Source organism: Ranitomeya imitator, chromosome 4 (genome assembly GCF_032444005.1).
Source record: "Ranitomeya imitator isolate aRanImi1 chromosome 4, aRanImi1.pri, whole genome shotgun sequence".
NCBI classification, from domain to species: Eukaryota; Metazoa; Chordata; class Amphibia; order Anura; family Dendrobatidae; genus Ranitomeya; species Ranitomeya imitator.
Genome location: NC_091285.1, coordinates 172,767,116 through 172,790,663, shown reverse-complemented (window position 1 = coordinate 172,790,663; position 23,548 = coordinate 172,767,116). Strand labels below are relative to the sequence as shown.

Here is a 23,548-nt window from a genome sequence, read left to right as displayed (position 1 = left end):
AGGGGGCGGGAGCAGGTTGTGTGACACTCCATTCTGTCCAATCACAGTCCTCGCTGGAAAGCTGCTGTCCAATCAGCTGCTGCCTAGGCTGTGACGCTGGTTAGGTTGCGTCCTTGCTGGAGCTGTGGCCATGTTGGCTGTGTACACCAGAAAGGGGTGTGTATGCGGGGCTGCGTGTCCTGTGTGTGGCTCCCGGGCAGCATGGCTGGCAGACTGGCCTCCTCTCCGCCCTCAGAGTGCGGGCATGGCCCTCCCCTGTGCACTCCATACTCTGCAGTGCCAAACTTGTGAGCTGTGGGGTCTGTGCCAGTCACCTGTCATCCTGCGGTCATGTCTGTGCTGTGGGCTGATGTGAAAACATACCAGTCCTGTGTAATAACTGGCCATTTCATGTTTTACTCCTCTTGGTGCAACCTTGCAGCGCGTTATTGTGCTGGACATTGCACACGTGACGCCCCGGTAATCCTAGTCAGGTAAGACTGGTTTTCTAGTCATTATATAGGCTGTATGTGCGGTGCCGGGCAGTACGTGCGTGCACCTGTCCGATCCGTGTGTACAGACCCCCGTAATTACAATCTCGAACCTATGGACTCTGTAAAATCGAAGACCCACTAAGGTCGGGATCCCACGTCCATGCACCGATCACAGTACCTGGCAAGTCTCCTGCATAAATCAGGCTGTCGGGCAGCCCAGGTATTGGCATCCGAGCTTGGACCATATACCACAGATGTGTGCCCAGCGGCTGGCCGTGGCAGTTTCAGAGGTAGCACATAGTGATGAGCGAGGATGCTCGTGTCCTAATCAAATACTTTGGCATGCTCAAAGTATGCTGGAGTCGCCTCTACTGCATGTGTCGCTGCTGTTCGACAGTAGCAACGCATGCGGGGATTGTCTGTTTGTTAGGGAATCCCTACACGTGTTGCGGCCATCAAACAGCCGCGGCGACTTAAGCATTTTTTTCACGATTTTGTGTTTTTCTAAAGCCAGTTTTCACACACCCATGTGCATTCGTGACTAAAAGTTTTGAGACCAGCACAAACTTTGGTTTTCACAAAATTTGCCACTTAAGGTACCTTCACACTGAGCAACTTTAGAACGATAGCGATCCGTGACGTTGCAGCGTCCTGGCTAGCGATATCGTTGTGTTTGACACGCAGCAGCGATCTGGATCCTGCTGTGACATCGTTGGTCGGAGCAGAAAGGCCAGAACTTTATTTCATCGCTGGATCACCCGCAGACATCGCTGAATCGGCGTGTGTGACGCCAATCCAGCGATGTCTTCACTTGTAACCAGGGTAAACATCGGGTTACTAAGCGCAGGGCCGCGCTTACTAACCCGATATTTACCCTGGTTACCATTGTAAATGTAAAAAAAAAACACTACATACTTAAATTCCGGTGTCTGTCGCGTCCCCCGGCGTCAACTTCCTGCACTGACTGTGCCAGCGCCGGCCGTAAAGCAGAGCACAGCGGTGATGTCACCGCTCTGCTTTACTGCCGGCGCTTACACAGTGCAGGGAAGCCGACAGCGAGGGACGTGACAGACACCAGAATGTAAGTATGTACTGTTTTTTTTTTTTTTTTGTTTTTTTTTTACAATGGTAACCAGGGTAAACATCGGGTTACTAAGTGCGGCCCTGCGCTTAGTAACCCGATGTTTACCCTGGTTACCAGCGTAAAAGTAAAAAAAAACAAACAGTACATACTTACCTACCGCTGTCTGTCTCCGGCGCTGTGTTTCTCTGCACTCCTCCTGCACTGGCTGTGAGCATCGGTCAGCCGGAAAGCAGAGCGGTGACGTCACCCCTCTGCTTTCCGGCCGCTGTGCTCACAGCCAGTGCAGGAGGAGTGCAGAGAAGCACAGCGCCGGGGACAGACAGCGGTAGGTAAGTATGTACTGTTTTTTTGTTTTTTTTTTTACTTTTACGCTGGTAACCAGGGTAAACATCGGGTTACTAAGCGCGGCCCTGCGCTTAGTAACCCGATGTTTACCCTGGTTACCCGGGGACCTCGGGATCGTTGGTCGCTGGAGAGCTGTCTGTGTGACAGCTCTCCAGCGACCAAACAGCGACGCTGCAGCGATCGACATCGTTGTCGGTATCGCTGCAGCGTCGCTGAGTGTGAAGGTACCTTTAAACAATTCTCCATGACATGCTGGATATCAGTTTTCGGGCTAAACCCTGACTGATGACAACCCATTCTTGTCTAATCAGTGCTAGATGCTTATCATCACAATTAGTGTATCACAGGGTTGCCAAGAAGGAGAGGAGCCAGAAGACCACAGTGTCTGGTTTCTTCTACTCCTGCTCTGAAAAGTAGCACTTCGCCTTCTTTTTAAACAATGTAAATTTCTTTTGGCAGTACAGGGGTTAATCGGCCTTGATGGGAGCTCTGTGAGTCTGAGCTCTCATCTGAGCAGAGTTAGCCACTCCTGTCCCCTATATAATGTGGGTCCTGACTGAAACACGTTGGCAGAGCTAGCTTATGCTACATGGCTTGGAGGATAGGTGTTTGGTGGATTTATAAGTGACTGTTGCTTGGGCTAGTAAATGTGATAATTCCCTTTCCTTCTCCTACTTTGGTTTTCCCCCATCCTCTCCCCAGTGCATTCCCCTGTAATAGGTGAGTGAATATTTTTATGCCTGGCATTTTTCCGTTGCCCCTGTTCATGTTGCCTTGTTCATTGGTTAGTGTACTGTTGTGCACAGCTGCTCCCCTCTTCCCTGGGTGGGGGACGGGAACAGACTGAGGGCAGATTCATGAGATAAGGCAAGGTACGTGGCCCCGGCATCTTCACCTTCAGAAGTAACCCATAGAACAGGGTGGTCTAGCATGCCCCCTATCGTTAGGTACAGGGAAGGAGCCCCTGGTACCCGGTCACCCGACATCTGTGTCGTGACAGTGTTATTGGTTGTCCATCTACTTTTTAAGAATTGACCACTGGTTCTCCATGGGATTCAGATCAGGTAGTTTACCGCCATGGCCCCAAAATATCAATATTTTGTTCAGGGAGACAAATCACTTTTCCCCTGTTACATGTTGCTTCATCATGCTGTAAAAAGCCTTGTAAATCACCAAATGACCCCTGAATCATTGGGAGAAGTTGGTCTTGGGGGATATTTAGATTACATTCTTTATTAATGGGAGTTTTCTTAAGTAAAATGAAAAGCAACCCCACACACGAAAGGTCTCGGGAAGTTTTACTGTTGGCATGACACAGGACTCACGGTAGCGCTTCCCTGGCCTTTTCTCCTCTAGATAATATTTCCTCCAGAAATTCCAAGCAATCTGAAGGGGGCTTCTTCAGAGAAAATAACTTTACCCAAGCCCTCTGCAGTCAAAACGCTGTACTTTCTGCAGAATGTCAGTCTGTTTTTGATTATCTTGGAGAGAAGAGTCTTTCTGGCTGCCCTTACTGACACCAGGTCAGCCTCCAAAATCCTTTGCCTCACTGTGCACGTAGACCTACGGACACCTGCCCACTGCAAGCTCTGCTCTGGTGTTGACCCGATCCCATAGCTGAGTCCTGGAGACTGTCCTGGCGCTCACTGGACCTTCTTGACTTCCTTGTTCACAGCAATTGAACCACTCTCTTCTTAATTTCAGGCATGTTTTCAAACCAAAATTTGTCAGTCTGAAAACTTTAGGCCATGATTTCCAGACCGACTGTGGGTATGGTATGTTGACCCAAATTCAGCAGTTTGAGGGTATGTGCACCCGTAGAAAGATGCTCTGCGGATTTTTCCGCAGTGGATTTGATAAATCTGCAGGGCAAAAACTGCGTGTTTTTCCTGCGGATTTAGGCTATATTCACACTTAGCGGTTTTTACCGCGGAACCGCTGCGATTTTGATGCTGCGGGTCCGCAGCAGTTTCCATAGCGTTTACAGTAACATGTAAACCCTATGGAAACCGCAAACCGCTGTGCACATGCTGCGGGAAAAACCGCGCGGGAACGCAGCGGTTTACAACCCGCAGCATGTCACTTCTTTGTGCAGAATCGCTGCGATTCTGCACCCATAGGAATACATTGAACCGCTTACTTCCCGCATGGGGCTGTGCCCACGTTGCGGGAAGTAAGCGGATAATGTGCGGGTGGTACCCGGGGTGGAGGAGAGGAGACTCTCCTCCAGGCCCTGGGAACCATATTTGGGGTTAAAAAATAAAAAATCTGGTTATACTCACCCTCTGATGTCCGGAGCTCCTGGGCGCTGCACGCGGCTGTCCGGTCAGAGTTGCTGTGCGCCCAGGACCTGCGGTGACGTCGCGGTCACATGACCGTGACGTCACGAAGGGTCCTTCTCGCACAGCATCTCTGGAACCGGACCGCCGGGTGCAGCGCCGAGGGATCGGGACGTCAGAGGGTGAGTATAACCAATTTTTATTATTTTTAACATTACTATTGATGCTGCATATTGCTGCATATGCAGCATCAATAGTATAGGCGGAAACCCGCAGCGGAAAACGCGGAACAAACCGCGATAAATCTGCAGGGAGAACCGCAGTTGTTTTGCCCTGCAGATTTATCAAATCCGCTGCGGGAGAACCCGCAGGGACCCGACGCAAGGTGTGAACATAGCCTTATTGTGGATTTACAGCAGTTTTTGTGCGGATTCCACTGCGGTTTTACACCTGCGGTTTTCTATTATGGAGCCGTTGTAAAACCGCTGTGGATTCTGCATAAAGAATTGACATGATGCGGAATGTAAACCGCTGCGTGTCCGTGCGTTTTTTCCCGCAGCATGTGCACTGTGGATTGCGTTTCCCATAGGTTTATATTGTACTGTAAATGCATGGGAAACCGCTGCGGACCCGCAGCGTGTGCACATAGCCTGATAGACCTGTCTGAGGCTTTTAAGTTCAGATCAGGAGACCCGCGTCCAGTCTGGAATTCACTGCCTCACAGGAACCGTGAAGCCGCCCTGCAGATCTGTGCAGTATTGATCAGTAAAGGTACCGTCACACTAGACGATATCGCTAGCGATCCGTGACGTTGCAGCGTCCTCGCTAGCGATATCGTCCAGTGTGACAGGCAGCAGCGATCAGGCCCCTGCTGTGCTGTCGCTGGTCGGGGAAGAAAGTCCAGAACTTTATTTAGTCGCTGGACTCCCCGTAGACATCGCTGAATCGGCGTGTGTGACACCGATTCAGCGATGTCTTCGCTGGTAACCAGGGTAAACATCGGGTAACTAAGCGCAGGGCCGCGCTTAGTAACCCGATGTTTACCCTGGTTACCATCTTTAAAGTAAAAAAAACAACCGCTACATACTTACCTACCGCTGTCTGTCCTCGGCGCTCTGCTTCTCTGGTCTGGCTGTGAGCACAGCGGCCGGAAAGCAGAGCGGTGACGTCACCGCTCTGCTTTCCGGCTGCCCGGCGCTCACAGCCAGTGCAGGAAAGCACAGCGCCGGGGACAGACAGCGGTAGGTAAGTATGTAGCGGTTGTTTTTTTACTTTTAGGATGGTAACCAGGGTAAACATCGGGTTACTAAGCGCGGCCCTGCGCTTAGTTACCCGATGTTTACCCTGGTTACCGGGGACCTCGGGATCGTTGGTCGCTGGAGAGCTGTCTGTGTGACAGCTCTCCAGCAACCAAACAGCGACGCTGCAGCGATCCGGATCGTTGTCGGTATCGCTGCAGCGTCGCTAAGTGTGACGGTACCTTAAGGAACATATGGCATTACTTCAAAAATCTTACATGCGTCTGACAGGTTGGAAGATTATTTTTCTGAAATTTTTTTTTATAAAGTTAATGCAGCTGTTGTCTCTGAGACAGTATGTACCAGGTTTTAAGGATAGTTGACTTTTAAGAATTTATTTCTTCTTGACTACATTATTACTTTATTGACCAGGAAATGTATTGTTTGCCATTTCCCTCCTCCCCCCCTCAATTTTTTAGTATTTTTCCATCAAGTTTTTTTTTTTCAGAAAGTCAGCTTTTAATTACACAATTCCTTTTAATGTATGAATGTACTGAGAGATAGGAGAGGGATTCGAAGTGATATGAAATGGGGAACAAAAAATTTAATTTCGCAATTTTGGGGGGAGGTTTTGTTTTTACTCTGTTCATTGGGCCTGATTGGCTAGTTCAGTGTGATTATGGCGATACAATACTTCATACATTTTTAGTTTCTATTTTTATTTTTTTATTCCCTGAACCTGTGCGTATGTTAGTCTGGAGTCATGTCATTGTGTTATATACTTACCGGTCACCGTCTTTTACTTTACATTGTTTGCCATAGGGTTAGGGTTAACTTTTAATCACACTTTTGCAGACGAGAAGATGCCAGATACGTGTTTTTTTGTTTTTGTTTTTTTTTTATCTCCTTTGATATACAGTGCCTAAAAGTAGTATTCAACCCCCTGCAGATTTAGCAGGTTTAATAAGATGCAAATAAGTTAGAGCCTTCAAACAAGAGCAGGATTTATTAACAGATGCATAAATCTTACAAACCAAAAAGTTTTGTTGCTCAGTTAAATTTTTATAAATTTTAAACATAAAAGTGTGGGTCAATTATTATTCAACCCCTAGGTTTAATATTTTGTGGAATAACCTTTGTTTGCAATTACAGCTAATAATCGTCTTTTATAAGACCTGATCAGGCCGGCACAGGTCTCTGGAGTTATCTTGGCCCACTCCTCCATGCAGATCCTTCTCCAAGTTATCTAGGTTCTTTGGGTGTCTCATGTGGACTTTAATCTTGAGCTCCTTCCACAAGTTTTCAATTGGGTTAAGGTCAGGAGACTGACTAGACCACTGCAACACCTTGATTTTTTTGCCTCTTGAACCAGGCCTTGGTTTTCTTGGCTGTGTGCTTTGGGTCGTTGTCTTGTTGGAAGATGAAATGACGACTCATCTTAAGATCCTTGATGGAGGAGCGGAAGTTCTTGGCCAAAATCTCCAGGTAGGCCATGCTATCCATCTTCCCATGGATGCGGACCAGATGGCCAGGCCCCTTGGCTGAGAAACAGCCCCACAGCATGATTCTGCCACCACCATGCTTGACTGTAGGGATGGTATTCTTGGGGTCATATGCAGTGCCATCTAGTCTCCAAACGTCACGTGTGTGGTTGGCACCAAAGATCTCGATCTTGGTCTCATCAGACCAGAGAACCTTGAACCAGTCAGTCTCAGAGTCCTCCAAGTGATCATGAGCAAACTGTAGACGAGCCTTGACATGACGCTTTGAAAGTAAAGGTACCTTACGGGCTCGTCTGGAACGGAGACCATTGCGGTGGAGTACGTTACTTATGGTATTGACTGAAACCAATGTCCCCACTGCCATGAGATCTTCCCGGAGCTCCTTCCTTGTTGTCCTTGGGTTAGCCTTGACTCTTCGGACAAGCCTGGCCTCGGCACGGGAGGAAACTTTCAAAGGCTGTCCTGGCCGTGGAAGGCTAACAGTAGTTCCATAAGCCTTCCACTTCCGGATGATGCTCCCAACAGTGGAGACAGGTAGGCCCAACTCCTTGGAAAGGGTTTTGTACCCCTTGCCAGCCTTGTGACCCTCCACGATCTTGTCTCTGATGGCCTTGGAATGCTCCTTTGTCTTTCCCATGTTGACCATGTATGAGTGCTGTTCACAAGTTTGGGGAGGGTCTTAAATAGTCAGAAAGGGCTGGAAAAAGAGATAATTAATCCAAACGTGAAGCTCATTGTTCTTTGTGCCTGAACTACTTCTTAATACTTTAGGGGAACCAAACAGATTTCTGGTGGGTTGAGGGGTTGAATAATAAATGACCCTTTAAAAAGACTTTTCACAATTTAAAAAAAAAATAAACAAAGAAATAACATTCTTTTTTGCTGCAGTGCATTTCACACTTCCAGGCTGATCTACAGTCCAAATGTCACAATGCCAAGTTAATTCCAAATGTGTAAACCTGCTAAATCTGCAGGGGGTTGAATACTACTTGTAGGCACTGTATATACAACCGCTCAAAAGTTTAGGGTCACCCAGACAATTTTGTATTTTCCATGAAAACTCATACTTTTATTAATCCAATGAGTTGAAAATCTAGTCCAGACATTGACGAGGTTCGAAAAAAATGATTTTTGTTTTGAAATAATAATTTTCTCCTTCAAACTTTGCTTTTGTCACAGAATGCTCCCTTTGCAGCAATTACAGCAGCATTGCAGACCTTTGGCAATCTAGCAGTTAATTTGCTGTGGTAATATGGAGAAATTTCACCCCATGCTTCCAGAACTCCCTCCCACAAGTTGGTTTGGCTTGATGGGCACTTTTTGCGTACCACACGGTCAAGCTGCTCCCACAACAGCTCAATGGGGTTGAGATCTGGTGACTGCACTGGCCTCTCCATTACAAATAGAATATCAGCTGCCTGCTTCTTCCCTAAATAGTTCTTGCATAATTTGGAGATGTGCTTTGGGTCATTGTCCTGTTGTAGGATGAAATTGGCTCCAATCAAGCACTGTCCACAGGGTATGGCATGGCGTTGCAAAATGGAGTGATAGCCTTCCTTATTCAATATCCCTTTTACCTTGTGCAAATCTCCCACTTTATCAGCACTAAAGCAACCCCAGACCATCACATTACCTCCACCATGCTTGACAGATGGCGTCAGGCACTCTTCCAGCATCTTTTCAGTTCTGCATCTCACAAATGTTCTTCTGTGTGATCCAAACACCTCAAATTTGGATTTTTCTGTCCATAACACTTTTTTCCAATCTTCCTCTGTCCAATGTCTGTGTTCTTTTGCCCATATTAGTCTTTTCCTTTTTTATTAGCCATTCTCAGATATGGCTTTTTCTTTGCCACTCTGCCCTGAAGGCCAGCATCCCGGAGTCACTTCACTGTAGATGTTGACACTGGCGTTTTGTGTGTACTATTTAATGAAGCTGCCAGTTGAGGACCTATGAGACGACGATTTCTCAAACTACAGACTCTAATGTACTTGTCTTGTTGCTCAGTTGTGCAGCGGGGCCACCAACTTCTCTTTCTACTCTGGTTAGAGCCTGTTTGTGCTCTCCTCTGAAGGGAGTAGTACACACCGTTGTAGGAAATCTTGAGCTTCTTGGCAATTTCTCGCATGGAATAGCCTTCATTTCTAAGAACAAGAATAGACTGTCAAGTTTCACATGAAAGTTCTTTTTTTCTGGCCATTTTGAGAGTTAAATGGAACCAACAAATGTAATGCTCCAGATTCTCAACTAGCTCAAAGGAAAATCAGGTTTATAGGTTCTCTAATCAGCCAAACTGTTTTCAGCTGTGCTAACATACTTGCACAAGGGTTTTCAAGGGTATTCTAACCATCCATTAGCTTTCTTACACAGTTAGCAAACACAAAGTACCATGAGAACACTGGAGTGATGGTTGTTGGAAATGGGCCTCTATACACCTATGAAGATATTGCATTACAAACCAGATGTTTGCAGCTAGAATAGTCATTTACCACATTAACAATGTATGGAGTGTATTTCTGAATCCTTTAATGTTAGCTTCATTGGAAAAAAAACTGTGCTTTTCTTTCAAAACTAACGAAATTTCTAAGTGACCCTAAACTTTTGAACAGTAATGTATATGTGTTTTATATTTCTGCAAGCTTTTTTAAAAATAATCTTTTAGGAGACTTGGAACGTGTGTTTTGTTTCACTTGTACTATATACTGCAATACCATAGTAGTATATAGGAACAATCATGGCCTCCTACAGAGCTCAGCCTGTAGTTGAGTACCATGATGGCAGCCAGAGAGCCTTCTGTAGGCCAAATGCCGCCATTGTAACCCATTGGCACCCAGTGATCACAACTTCACTTTGCTGGATTTTGAGCAAAAGTATATTTTCTGTTAGTTACGTGTTTTTCATTAACCTCTCATAAACTGCCACTTGTTTTTTCTTGAATGTGTTAACAGAATGGAGGGTTAACTATACGTTGCCATGGTAGCAACCAATATGGCTGCACTTCCTCTTAGAGTTCTTGAGAATATGTCTGCCATAGCAAAACAGTAAGCTAATTATTTGGGACTTCTCTTTTAATATACATTAGTAGTTTTTTGCTTTCTGTGGAGATCCTATTTATATACAGTTAAGTCCATATATATTTGGACAGAGACAACATTTTTCTAATTTTGGTTATAGACATTACCACAATGAATTTTAAACAAAACAATTCAGATGCAGTTGAAGTTCAGACTTTCAGCTTTCATTTGAGGGTATCCACATTAAAATTGGATGAAGGGTTTAGGAGTTTCAGCTCCTTAACATGTGCCACCCTGTTTTTAAAGGGACCAAAAGTAATTGGACAATTGACTCCAAGGCTATTTCATGGACAGGTGTGGGCAATCCCTTCGTTATGTCATTCTCAGTTAAGCATATGAAAGGCCTGGAGTTGATTTGAGGTGCGGTGCTTGCATTTGGAAGGTTTTGCTGTGAAGTAAACATCTGGTCAAAAGAGCTCTCCATGCTGGTGAAACAAACCATCCTTAAGCTGCGAAAACAGAAAAAACCCATCCAAGAAATTGCTACAATATTAGGAGTGGCAAAATATACAGTTTGGTACATCCTGAGAAAGGAAAAAAAAAAGCACTGGTGAACTCATCAATGCAAAAAGACCTGGGCGCCCACGGAAGACAACAGTGGTGGATGATCGCAGAATAATCTCCATGGTGAAGAGAAACCCCTTCACAACAGCCAACCAAGTGACCAACACTCTCCAGGAGGTCGGCGTATCAATATCCAAATCTACCATAAAGAGAAGACTGCATGAAAGTAAATACAGAGGGTTCACTGCACGGTGCAAGCCACTCATAAGCATCAAGAATAAAAAGGCTCGACTGGACTTTGCTAAAAAACATCTAAAAAAGCCAGCACAGTTCTGGAAGAACATTCTTTGGACAGATGAAACCAAGATCAATCTCTACCAGAATGATGGAAAGAGAAAAGTATGGTGGTGTGGTACAGCTCATGATCCAAAGCATACCACATCATCTGTAACACCCGGCGGAGGCAGTGTGATGGCTTGGGCATGCATGGCTGCCAGTGGCACTGGGTCACTAGTGTTTATTGATGATGTGGCACAGGACAGAAGCAGCCGAATGAATTCTGAGGTATTCAGAGACATATTGTGTGCTCAGATCCAGCCAAATGCAGCCAAACTGATTGGTCGTCGTTTCATACTACAGATGGACAATGACCCAAAACATAAAGCCAAAGCAACCCAGGAGATTATTAAAGCAAAGAAGTGGAATATTGTTGAATGGCCAAGTCAGTCACCTGATCTCAACCCAATTGAGCATGCATTTCACTTGTTAAAGACTAAACTTCAGATAGAAAGGCCCACAAACAAACAGCAACTGAAAACCACCACAGTGAAGGCCTGGCAGAGCATCAAAAAGGAGGAAACACAGCGTCTGGTGATGTCCATGAGTTCAAGACTTCAGGCAGTCATTGCCAACAAAGGGTTTTCAGCCAAGTACTAAAAATGAACATTTTATTTAAAATTATTGAATCTGTCCAATTACTTTTGGTTCCTTCAAAAACAGGGTGGCACAAGTTAGGGAGCTGAAACTCCTTAACCCTTCATCCAATTTTATTGTGGATACCTTCAAATGAAAGCTGAAAGTCTGAACTTCAACTGCATCTGAATTGTTTTGTTTAAAATTCATTGTGGTAATGTCTGTAACCAAAATTAGAAAAATGTTGTCTCTGTCCAAATATATATGGACCCAACTGTGTGTGTATATATATATATATATATATATATATATATATATATATATATATATATATATATATATATATATATATATATATATATATGGACGTAACTGTATAATAATAATCTTTATTTTTATATAGCGCTAACATATTCCACAGCGCTTTACATTTGCACACATTATCATCTATTTAAGCGTGAATATATTCCTTCTGCCTGTTAAGTCAGAAACCTCCTCTGTCACCAAAAATTGGCTTTACGAGTAGTGATCCCATCATACCAGGAGCAGCAAAGCTCACGTCCCCCTTTTTTTGTATAAATGTTTGTGTGACGGCTTGGGTTGGTAATACTGTAATATTGGAAAGGCTGAGTACGACTATACTGGGACTATAGACTGGGACTGTATTGAGAATTTGACATAAATTACAATGTCCCAGCGATCTGATGAAAGGGCGATAAAGAGAACACTGACAAGTGCAGTCTGTCCCCACCCCAGGGTCAGAGGGAAGCGTGAATGATCAAAGTGCTGCCTAGCTCTGCCCATTCCGCATCAGCGCCAGTGATCTGGTTCCTGTTCTGGGGCCACCTGCCAATTGTTCGGACTCTTGGCAAGTTTACATAAAGGCTTTTATTGCATTGTAATCAGACAGAAACATATAATTGGGTGAATCATACTCTCGTTTAAAGGATATGGACACCTTCAGGACTTTTTAAAAAAAATATATATATTTTTAACCCTTTAGTGACCACCAATACATCTTTTTACTGACCTCACATATCAGACAATGGCATCCCCTGCCGGGTGAAAATGCATCAGCTGTTGACTGTACACTATAGCTGACAACTTGCTGCATCAGCCTCGATTTGTGTTGGCACCAACCATGACTTTTTAACCCCTTAGATGCTGCTGTCACTAGTGACTACGGCATCTAAATGGTTGAGTGTGGGGGTTCCGTCTTTGACCCTATTGACACCCTGAGATCATTATTGTGTGGTCCTGATGTTTGCCATGGCAATTCCTGGACAAATAACAGCCTTAGAGTCTGCCGGCTATAGCGGCCTGTTCAGAAGTTAGCGACATTTAGGTGATAAAAATCGCATTTTTTCTATTCGCCACGACAGCACCCACTAGAGAGAGAGGGGATCCGCCCCTAGGAACAGGAAACCTACAGAGAGATAAAAGGGGCGGCCCCCCCTCGCTCCTCAGTTGGTTTCCTGTTCCTAGATGGAGACCCACAGAGAAGACTCTATGGATAGGAAGAGGAAGACCTGCCTGGACTACCGCCTGTACGACTCTGCTGAGCGGCAGGGGTTCCAGAAGCAGGTAGACAGAGTCGGGGGAATGATCCTGCGGGCTCCCCCCTCATCTGGTGCGGCTGACAGGCAGCCTGAAGTTATCCAACGGTCTCCCTGCTGGGACACCGTTGTGGAGACGCCGACAGTGCGGGTACCTGGTGCGACGTCCTCCGGTGTGCGTCTGGGCAGCGGTGAGACGGTTCCACGATACGAGGCCCTCCTGTCCCTCCAAGGTAAGAGGTGACATGGTGGGATGCAGCGGCGTCTCCCGGCATACAGGACGCGGGCGCATGCGCAGTAGCGTCGGCGTCCCGGAAATGGAGAGGAACTTCCGGGGCACGGTGTTGGAGGTCATTTCCGGGGGAACCGCCATATTGGATTCCCCCATGCGGTGCCATTACTCTAAACGCCGGATCTGTAAGTAAAAAAAAAAAAGTGGAGACAAAGCAAGGGGTGTGTACATTACTACACTATAAAGTGTAGTCAGTTAAGGCAGTCAGTGTGCCATTATGTCGTCCCAAGAGGAGGTCAGGGTGCACCCTATGGAAGAGCCATTAGTCCCTAGTGGTGAAGCCAGGAAAAGGAATAGTGGACACTCTAAAATAAGTGACTCCACTGATAAATCAGGAAGAAAATCCTCCCGTTCCACACCCCAAGCTAAGGCATCTCCGCAGCCGGTATAAATATTACGCTGGGTGAGTGCGTATATAGCTTCACTGAAGCTTATATTGATTCCTTTGCTTATATTATTTCTAGGCAAAGAGGACGGGGAAGAGTAAGCACAAACAATGTGCCATATGTACCGAACCCCTGCCTGACTCCTATCTTAAAAGTCTGTGTCAGGCATGTATAGACAACACCTTACGGCAGGAGGAATCGGTTAAAATGAATGAGATATGTCTCATAATTCGGGAAGAACTCCAGTCGTTGGGAGGTGGTTCTACTTCTTCAGTAAATATGGAGAAACGAAGGAGGAAAACATCCTCTCCTAGAGCTGACACATCAGCGGAGAGTGGGGAGGTCGACTCTGATATTTCTCAGCAATCTAATTCCTCAGAGGAAGAGGACTTCGTCTGTTTTCCAACTGAGGGCATAAACAACCTAGTAAAATCAGTGAGAAATACGATGGGGGTGTCTGAATCAAAAAAACCCCAGACGCCACAAGAAGTTATGTTCGCTGGTCTTTCTCAGAAGAAAGGCCACGTATTTCCAATAAATCAGGCCATAAAAGATCTCGTTAAAAAAGAATGGAGTAGAGGTCAAAAGGGGTTGGTCCCAATATCCTGTAAGAGGCGCTACCCCTTTGATGATGAGGATTTGAATACCTGGGCCAAGATACCAAAAGTCGATGCGGCAGTTGCGTCTACATCTCGCCGTTTCTCCTTACCAGTAGAGGATGCAGGTTCCTTATCAGATCCTATGGACCGGAAATCAGACGCACTCCTTAAAAAATCGTGGGAGGCCTGTGTCACGGCATTCAAGCCGGCTATTTCAGCCACATGTACTGGCAGATCAATGCTAGTCTGGCTGGATCAGCTGGATCAGAAGATTAAAAGTGGCGTATCTAGAGAAAAATTAAGGGCATCTATCCCTTTGATTAAAGGTGCTGCGGCTTTTATTTCAGATGCCTCAATTGATTCCCTCCGCCTGGCGGCCAGGACAGCTAATCTCGCTAATACGGCTCGGCGGGCTTTATGGTTAAAAAACTGGAAGGGGGATGCCCAGTCAAGATCCAAATTATGTTCCATACCCTGTCAGGGTGAGTACCTGTTTGGCACAGTCCTTGATGATATTCTCACTAAGGCGGGCGAGAGGAAGAAAGGATTCCCTAATCCCTTTATTCCGTCTTACAGAAGGGCGTTCAGGAAGCCACCATTCGGAAGAAAGGGAGGCTTCAGAGACAGGTGGAATAATAAGGATTTCAAACAAAAAGGAAATCTGTTTAATAAACGCCCCTTCAAGCCAACCGATAAATTCCATCAGTGATATTTCTCCGGTGGGGGGAAGACTTAAGATCCAAGCCTCAGCAAGAGGCACTTGAAACCGAGGTTAAAACCCTCCTACGCAAACATGTCCTAGTAGAGGTTCCATCTTCTCAGATAGGGAGAGGTTTTTACTCTCCCTTGTTCCTGATTAGTAAGCCGGATGGCTCTTTCAGAACTATAATCAATTTGAGGAAGCTGAATTCCTTTATAAAACCTAAAACATTCAAAATGGAATCCATTCGTTCAGCTATAAAAAATCTATTTCCAAATTGTTACATGGTAGTATTGGATCTAAAAGATGCTTACTACCATATTCCCATTCATAATTCACACCAACAATTTCTTCGGGTAGCAGTTTGTATAGAGGGGCAAATTCGTCATTTACAATATAGAGCAATGCCCTTCGGGTTATCTATGGCCCCAAGGATTTTTACTAAGTAAGGGTACCGTCACACTATAACATTTCTATCGCTACGACGGTACGATTCGTGACGTTCCAGCGATATCGTTACGATATCGCTGTGTCTGACACGCAGCAGCGATCAGGGATCCTGCTGAGAATCGTACGTCGTAGCAGATCGTTTAGAACTTTCTTTCATCGCTGGATCTCCCGCTGTCATCGCTAGATCGGTGTGTGTGACACCGATCTAGCGATGCGATCCAGCGATGCGTTCGCTTGTAACCAGGGTAAACATCGGGTAACTAAGCGCAGGACCGCGCTTAGTTACCCGATGTTTACCCTGGTTACAAGGGTTAAACTAAAAAAAAACAAACAGCACATACTTACATCTGGTGTCCGTCACGTCCCTTGCCGTCTCTGCTTCCCGCACTATGACTGCCGGCCGTAAAGTGAAAGCAGAGCACAGCGGCTGTGCTTTCACTTTCACTTTACAGCCGGCAGTCACAGTGCGGGAAGCAGAGACGGCAAGGGACGTGACGGACACCAGATGTAAGTATGTGCTGTTTGTTTTTTTTTAGTTTAACCCTTGTAACCAGGGTAAACATCGGGTAACTAAGCGCGGTCCTGCGCTTAGTTACCCGATGTTTACCCTGGTTACCCAGGGACCTCGGCATCGTTGGTCGCTGGAGAGCTGTCTGTGTGACAGCTCCCCAGCGACCACACTACGATTTACCTATGATCACGGCCAGGTCATATCGCTGGTCGTGATCGTAGGTAAATCGTATAGTGTGACGGTACCCTAACTATCAGAAGTAATGTCCTTTTTACGGGTAAAGGATACTTTGGTCATTCCATATCTAGATGACCTGTTGATTGTAGGAAAGAGCCCCCTACAGTGTGAGCAGAGATTACGGGAAGTAGTCATATCCTTACAATCCCTGGGTTGGCTAGTTAATTGGGAAAAATCTAGACTTCAGCCTGTAACGTGTCAAAGATTCCTTGGGCTCCTTCTGGATTCCGTTGACCAGATTTGTAAACTGCCTGAGGATAAGAAATTCTCCATAGTTGATAAGGTGTCCTCAGCAATAAAAAGACGTAGTATGTCACTAAGACAGGTCATGTCATTGCTAGGCTCTCTAACATCGTGCATTCCTGCGGTACAGTGGGCACAGTTCCATACTAGGCAGCTACAAAAATTTGTATTGGAGGAGGACATTAAGAATAGAGGATGTCTGGATAGAACAGTTTTTCTAACATCGGAAGTATTACACTCCCTTAGGTGGTGGTTGGATCAGAATAATCTTTCAAAGGGGGTTCTATGGGTAATCACTCCTTCTAGTGTTGTGACCACAGATGCTAGTCCTGAAGGCTGGGGGGCACATTTTCAGGATCAATGGGTTCAGGATCTTTGGTCCAGCTCAGATCTTAATAATTCCTCGAATGTCAAGGAGTTGAGGGCGGTATATTACTCCCTTCTCCACTTTCTTCCCCAGCTCAGCGGCTCTCGTACAAGAGTATTCTCCGACAACACCACTGCGGTGGCGTATCTGAACCATCAGGGAGGTACAAGGTCGGACAAACTCAGGGAGGTGGCATCAGACATCATGGAATTAGCCGAAGGTCATCTACTATCACTATCGGCAGTACACATCAGAGGCACAGACAACTTTCGTGCCGATTTCCTGAGCCGTCATACTCTTCATCAAGGGGAATGGATGCTGAGCAGGAAGATTTTCAAGGCAATAACAGCTCGATGGGGTGTTCCTCAAATAGACTTGTTTGCCACAAGAGCCAACCGTCAAGTCAAGATGTTTGCCTCTCTAAACAGGGAGGACAAGCCAGACATACTCGATGCCCTCCAGACGCCATGGACATTCGATCTGGCCTATGCTTTCCCTCCATGGAATCTATTACCTATAGTAATAAGAAAAATAAGGGAGGAGGGCGCAAAAGTTCTGTTGATAGCCCCATTTTGGCCCAAGAGGCCATGGTTCTCATGGCTGAGGGCGATGTCCGTGTCAGATCCATGGATTCTGCCTCAGTCCAAGGACCTGCTCTCTCAGGGTCCATTCCTCCATCCTCAGGCAAAGGGCATGAACTTAACTGCCTGGAGTTTGAGAGGCGGTTACTAAATCTCAGGGGGTTTTCTAATGGGTTAATCGATACTCTTATGAAGAGCAGAAAACCTTCAACTACCAGGATTTATGTTAGAATTTGGAGGAAATTCCTTCAATTTCATACTACACAATTTTCCTCTGAGATTCCTATATTTCAAATATTAGAATTTCTACAAAAAGGGCTGGAATTAGGGCTCTCCGTGAGCACTCTGAAGGTGCAGGTTTCAGCATTAGGAGCTCTTTTTAATCATGACATTGCAGGAAATAAATGGATATCCCGGTTTATATCCGCTTGTGAAAGATCAAAACCAATTAACATTCCTCGGGTTCCTCAGTGGGATCTTTCGATAGTTTTGAATGCATTAACACAACCACCTTTTGAGCCTCTCCATACAGCCTCACTAAAGAATATTTCTTTGAAGACGGTTTTGCTAGTGGCATTAGTCTCTGCCAGAAGAGTGAGCGATCTCCATGCATTATCTATAGATCCTCCCTTTTTAACGGTAACATCAGATAGGATACTTTTAAAAACAGATCCTTGTTATCTCCCTAAGGTGGCTTCTACCTTTCATAGATCCCAGGAGATCTTGTTACCCACCTTTTATGAGAACCACTCAACTCCAGAAGAAGAAAGACTTCACACCCTAGATGTAAAAAGGTCTGTCCTAGCCTATTTAGAGAGAACTAGGGACTGGAGGAAGAGTAGGGCTCTCTTTGTGTCTTTCCAGGGTAAAACCAAGGGTGCCGGAGTCACAAAGAACACATTATCTCGCTGGATCAGAGAGGCCATAATCTTGGCGTATAAAGCTGGAGGGAAAGATCCTCCAATGCATGTGGGAGTGCACTCTACAAGAGCCTTGTCGACTTCCTGGGCAGAAAGGGCGAATGTGCCAATAGACCTTATATGTAAGGCTGCAACTTGGTCTTCACCAAATACCTTCTATAAGCATTATAGATTAGATCTATCCTCTGCTTCTGATCTAACTTTTGGTGTATCGGTCCTTGACTCAGTAAACCCACCCAGTCTATAGTCTCTCTAGTGGGTGCTGTCGTGGCGAATAGAAAATACCGGATTACGTACCGGTAATGCTTTTTTATAGAGCCCACGACAGCACCCGTTCACATCCCTCCCTTTTCTGTATATAGTTGCACATGGTGCTTGTTTGGTGAGGTGTAAATATTAGAAAGATATAATATGAGGTTGTAAATATGTGTATATACAGTGGGGCAAAAAAGTATTTAGTCAGTCAGCAATAGTGCAAGTTCCACCACTTAAAGATGAGAGGCGTCTGTAATTTACATCATAGGTAGACCTCAACTATGGGAGACAAACTGAGAAAAAAAAATCCAGAAAATCACATTGTCTGTTTTTTTAACAATTTATTTGCATATTATGGTGGAAAATAAGTATTTGGTCAGAAACAAAATTTCATCTCAATACTTTGTAATATATCCTTTGTTGGCAATGACAGAGGTCAAACGTTTTCTGTAAGTCTTCACAAGGTTGCCACACACTGTTGTTGGTATGTTGGCCCATTCCTCCATGCAGATCTCCTCTAGAGCAGTGATGCTTTTGGCTTTTCGCTTGGCAACACGGACTTTCAACTCCCTCCAAAGGTTTTCTATAGGGTTGAGATCTGGAGACTGGCTAGGCCACTCCAGGACCTTGAAATGCTTCTTAGGAAGCCACTCCTTCGTTGCCCTGGCGGTGTGCTTTGGATCATTGTCATGTTGAAAGACCCATCCACGTTTCATCTTCAATGCCCTTGCTGATGGAAGGAGGTTTGCACTCAAAATCTCACGATACATGGCCCCATTCATTCTTTCATGTACCCGGATCAGTCGTCCTGGCCCCTTTGCAGAGAAACAGCCCCAAAGCATGATGTTTCCACCACCATGCTTTACAGTAGGTATGGTGTTTGATGGATGCAACTCAGTATTCTTTTTCCTCCAAACACGACAAGTTGTGTTTCTACCAAACAGTTCCAGTTTGGTTTCATCAGACCATAGGACATTCTCCCAAAACTCCTCTGGATCATCCAAATGCTCTCTAGCAAACTTCAGACGGGCCCGGACATGTACTGGCTTAAGCAGTGAAACACGTCTGGCACTGCAGGATCTGAGTCCATGGTGGCGTAGTGTGTTACTTATGGTAGGCCTTAATACATTGGTCCCAGCTCTCTGCAGTTCATTCACTAGGTCCCCCCGCGTGGTTCTGGGATTTTTGCTCTCCGTTCTTGTGATCATTCTGACCCCACGGGGTGGGATTTTGCGTGGAGCCCCAGTTCGAGGGAGATTATCAGTGGTCTTGTATGTCTTCCATTTTCTAATTATTGCTCCCACTGTTGATTTCTTCACTCCAAGCTGGTTGGCTATTGCAGATTCAGTCTTCCCAGCCTGGTGCAGGGCTACAATTTTGTTTCTGGTGTCCTTTGACAGCTCTTTGGTCTTCACCTTAGTGGAGTTTGGAGTCAGACTGTTTGAGGGTGTGCACAGGTGTCTTTTTATACTGATAACAAGTTTAAACAGGTGCCATTACTACAGGTAATGAGTGGAGGAAAGAGGAGACTCTTAAAGAAGAAGTTACAGGTCTGTCTGAGCCAGAAATCTTGATTGTTGTTTCTGACCAAATACTTATTTTCCACCATAATATGCAAATAAATTGTTAAAAAAACAGACAATGTGATTTTCTGGATTTTTTTTTTCTCAGTTTGTCTCCCATAGTTGAGGTCTACCTATGATGTAAATTACAGATGCCTCTCATCTTTTTAAGTGGTCGAACTTGCACTATTGCTGACTGACTAAATACTTTTTTGCCCCACTGTATGTATATACCTGAACCTGTTAACTAAAACTTGGCGGCGGTTCCTCCTATTCTCTGTAAAACAACTGAGGAGCGAGGGGGGGGCCGCCCCTTTTATCTCTCTGTAGGTTTCCTGTTCCTAGGGGCGGATCCCCTCTCTCTCTAGTGGGTGCTGTCGTGGGCTCTATAAAAGAGCATTACCGGTACGTAATCCGGTATTTCCTTCCTGTCATGCCACTTTGTATTAATTCCTGAAAAGCAGCCGAATGGTTAATAAACTACCCGAGAGCAGTTTTGAATACGTTGAAGGGTGCTGTTTTTAAAGTGGCCTCACTTTTGGGGATTTTAGGACATATAGGTCCACCAAAGTCTCATCAAAACTTAATAGGTCCCTGAAAACGTAAGTTTTGTAAATTTCCTTGAAAAAATGAAAAATTGCTGCTACAGTTTTAAACATCCTAACAAAATAAAAGGATATTTTAAAAATGGTGCTGATGTAAAGCAGACATGAGGGAAATGTTATGTGACGACTATTTTATGTGGTATGACTGTCTGGATTAAAGGGATGATCATTTAAAGGGACACTGTCACCTGAATTTGGAGGGAACAATCTTCAGCCATGGAGGCGGGGTTTTGGGGTTTTTGATTCACCCTTTCCTTACCCGCTGGCTGCATGCTGGCTGCAATATTGGATTGAAGTTCATTCTCTGTCCTCCATAGTACACACCTGCGCTGTGCAAGATTGCCTTGTGCAGGCGTGTACTACGGAGGACAGAGAATGAACTTCAATCCAATATTGCAGCCAGCATGCAGCCAGCGAGTAAGGAAAGGGTGAATCAAAAACTCCGCCTCCATGGCTAAAGATTGTTCCCTCCAAATTCAGGTGACAGTGTCCCTTTAAAGTTTGAAAATGGGCATGGCTAATTTTTGCAATTTTTTTTGACAAATTTCTGATATTTTTATAAATAAACACCGAAAATATCGACATAAATTAGCTGTGTTTTTCGTCTTCTAGTCCGAAAAGTATGGTACTTTTAACATAAACTACAACGTGTCACGAAAAAAACAGTCTCAAAATCAATTAGCTCTGTTGAAGTATTCCAGAGTTATTACCACATAAAGTGACAGTGATCAGATTTGAAAAATTTACTGCATGTATTTTAGGTTAAAAAAAAAAAATAGTGCTTGTGTTTTGTGAAATGTTGCATCCATTTTTTTTTTACATGAACAATTTAATAAATAAAAGACCCAGTATCTCATATTTTATAATTGTAATGTATCTTTTTATGCACCCATTGGCATATAATGGACTAATCTGATCCATAATATGGATCTAATATTTATTATGCTTACTTATAATGCAATATCTTACTCCCCAGCACTTTACAGACATTATCATCACTGTCCCCACTGGGGCTCACAATCTAAATCCTCTATCAGTATGTGTTTGGAGTGTGACCCAATCATGGGGAGAACATACTAACTCCTGCAGATGTTGTCCGTGGTGGGATTTTAACCCAGGACCCAAGTGCTGCAGTCCTAACCACTGAGGCACCGTGCTGCCCGTATATCAAACTAGCGCATGCTGCAATCCGTTCTGTATTTTCCCCCCTACTCTTGGTTTTTGGCTTAAAATTACTGACCAAATACTGAACGTGTGAACACTGCCTAAGGCTACTTACACACTAGCGTTGTTTGACGTTACATCGCAATGCGTCGTTTTGGAGAAAAAACGCAGCCTGCAAATGTGCCCACAGGATGCGTTTTTTCTCCATAGACTTGCATTAGCGACGTATGGCCATACATCACGTCCGTTGTGCGACGGATGCGGACCCTCGGCACAAAAAAATGTTACATGTAACTTTTTTTGTGCGTCGTGTCCGCCATTTCCGACCGCGCATGCGTGGCCGGATCTCCACCCCCTTCTCCCCGGACATTACAATGGGGCAGCGGATGCGTTGAAAAACTGCATCCGCTGCCCCTGTTGTTCATTTCTTTCACAACGTACGTCGGTCCAACGCATGGCGACGGCCCCGTACCGACGCTAGTGTGAAAGTAGCCTAAGGCTGAGGTACCACGTAGCATTTGGAATACATGTTGAGTGTCAGAAGTTAAAGAGCCACTTCCTCATTAGTAATTAATTGCAAAGAGCTTACCTATTGTTGATGAACTCATGATGTAGCACTAACTGCAGAACTATTTACCAATAAGCAAACCATCGCCAGTTCATTCCTAATGATCCAGCCGAAACCCTCTGACTTTCAGGAAGTCGCTTCTTGGTAGTCAAACTTCAGATTCATGCTACGGTTAATGCTATATGGCCCTCAGACAAATGCTTTCCCATCTGAATGGGCTGACTGACTCTTAGATGATATGAAAGATAACCACTACATGATTTTTTTTGTGAAACCATTTGTTAATGAAATCACTTTAGCACAATATACATGCATCTAAGTAAAAACTCCCAGCTGTGTCCATATCCATTAAGTCCTTCCAGTCTGTAAGCTGAGGCATGCTCTGAATCATGCATTTTGTCCACCTTTAAGATTTTTTTTTCCCCACATTAATCAATTACTAGTGAAGAATGCAACTGCTTGTTACTTTATTTGTGCCTAGGGTGCTCGAGTATACACAGAGCATGGCGGGTGCTCGAGAGATATGGTCAAGTAACTGCTCTCGTATGTATCGCGGTTGCTAGAAAGTCACAAACACAGGCAATCCCAACATGTTCTGTGGGTGTTTAACAGCCTCGAAACATGACTGTGGGGACCTGATTATATCATTTGAGCACACGCCATACTCAACCCATACTCTAGCACCCTAAGCAAACTCTAGAACAAGCGCTTGCGCTCAGCATTATTTATTACCCATCTATGTGACAAGTGATACATGTTTGATCAGAGCCCCCACCGTTCCTGATCAATGCATGCCCATAGTGACAAGAAGCTTTAACATTGCATTACTGTTTGAGGCTAACCAAAATACTCCATTCACCATCAATAGAGCCGATCAGTTGGTTAGATGTAGTGATCCAACATTTAGCATTTAAGGAACGGTTTTAGGTACGGACATGTCTGTTTTTTGTAAATCTGTGCTTGCCCCATAAAATAATTTTGCAGAAACTTTGAAGAACTCTGCCCTGGTCCTTGGCCTAACCCCTTCATGATCCTGGGTATTTTCATTTTTTCGTTTTTCGCTCTCCTCCCTCCCAGAGCCAGAACTTTATTTTCAATACGGCCATGTGATGGTTTATTCTTTTGCGGGATGAGCTGTACT

General features: G+C 44.9%; 1 protein-coding gene across 2 annotated transcripts in view; it reads left to right on the top strand.

Annotated features, from left to right (window-relative positions):
- The window catches only part of CREBRF (CREB3 regulatory factor), a 56,462-nt gene that overhangs the window by 516 nt on the left and 32,398 nt on the right, over positions 1-23,548 (top strand). The window contains exon 1 of one of the 2 annotated variants that reach the window (XM_069764095.1): positions 125-473. The exons of the other annotated variant lie outside the window; for it this stretch is intronic. The gene's annotated coding sequence lies outside the window, so the exon portion shown is untranslated. Of the gene's footprint in view, positions 1-124; positions 474-23,548 lie in introns of those variants that run through there. 2 annotated transcript variants of the gene reach the window in all.